A 1,660-nucleotide genomic window follows, 5' to 3' on the forward strand; every position below is an offset into this window, starting at 1 on the left:
TCAACGCATCTGGTCTCCAGTGCGACTCCTCTGGCCGGAAACACGGCACCAGCCTTACACATGGTGTCCCCGGTTCACGAGCACAGCCCAGAGCGGGCTATTCCACCTCGCCTCACTGGCCTGGCTACGGGGAGCATTCAACCAGGTAAGGTTGGGCAGGCTCGGTGCTCAAGAGCTCCAGTGCGCCTGCACGGTCCGGTCTATCCGGTGCCACCTCCACGCACCAGCCCTTCGGTGACAGCCCCCCGCACCAGGCTGTCTCTCCCTATTCTGCCTACAGGTGTTCCCGTCTGTCCTGAGCCGCCAGAGTCTCCCGTCTGTCCTGAGCCGCCAGAGTCTCCCGCCTGTCCTGAGCCGCCAGAGTCTCCCGTCTGTCCTGAGCCGCCAGAGCCGCCAGCCAGCCAGGAGCCGCCGGAATCACCCTTCACTCCCGCTTGTCTGGCGCTGCCGGAGTCTCCCGCCTGTCCGGCGCTGCCGGAGTCTCCCGTCCATTCGGGACCCATTTCTTGGGTCCCCAGTCCGAGGTCGGTGACGAGGGTCGCCACAGAGGCGGACAATCAGGCGGAGAAATACTGTGGTGAAGTTTGGTCCTTGTCCCGCGCCAGAGCCACCACCGCGGACAGACATCCACCCAGACCCTCCCCTAACAGTTTCATGTTTTGCGGCCGGAGTCTGCACCTTTTGGGGAGGGGGGGGGGGGTACTGTCACGTTCTGACCTGTATTTCCTTTGTTCTGTCTTTATTTTAGTATGGTCACTTCTGCTGATGTTGAACTGTTACTGACGCGGAAGTGACGATTTCCATCACCAATGTGGGTGCTACAGAACGTTTTGGGAGCGGTTTATCACCGAGTCTACAGAGAGCGACAGGGGATGGAATTCCCTGAACAACTGCTCCTGACCTGTCCGCCTGTCTTTCCCCCTGCTCGAGGTGACCACCCACCCCCCTGCAAAAGCCTGTTCCATCTGTGCCTGCTGACGAGCAGGACTGTGAGGCGGACGACTGTGCGCTCAGATAGCGAGTCCGAGTCAGATATCATCTGGATTTACACCTCCGTGGAAGATCTTTGTCCATGCTGGCCATAAACTATCAATTTACTTAATTCTTGTTTTACCTCTTTTAAATCATCTTTGAGATTGTTCTTTTAATTACATTTTATTTTTAGAGCCCCCAATGGAAATAAGTCAGACTTTCTGTTATCCCTGTCATGTTTACAAAATGTATGTGCTGTGTGCATATGTATTTTTGACTGGCAAAATGCAATCTATCAATCAAGAATAATGTAGCCTGAAGTTTTATTTTCGCTAGTGCTATTTTTACCTTCAAAGATGCTATTCCACAAGACTCTATCCTCCAGTTTAAGAGGAACAATTGCACCTTCTCACTGGGACGGAAGGTGTTGATCAGTATAAAAGTGTGTGGATTTTATATTTTAGCGTCTATACAGGATTTTAGAGCAGGAAACAGCCCTGGAGGTGAAACAGTCTCTTGAGACGGACACAGATAAAAATGACTGCAAAAGTGTATGGTTTGTTTCAGCGACAACAAGGTCATTGTCGATGAGAGCGAAAGCGATACACTGCCGGCTTGATGAAAACCTCTAAAGGTAGAGACTGAGAAATTGAGATGTTGGCAACAAAATAACTCTGCACTCAGAGGG

Source organism: Oncorhynchus keta, chromosome 19 (assembly GCF_023373465.1).
Source record: "Oncorhynchus keta strain PuntledgeMale-10-30-2019 chromosome 19, Oket_V2, whole genome shotgun sequence".
Lineage (NCBI taxonomy): Eukaryota > Metazoa > Chordata > Actinopteri > Salmoniformes > Salmonidae > Oncorhynchus > Oncorhynchus keta.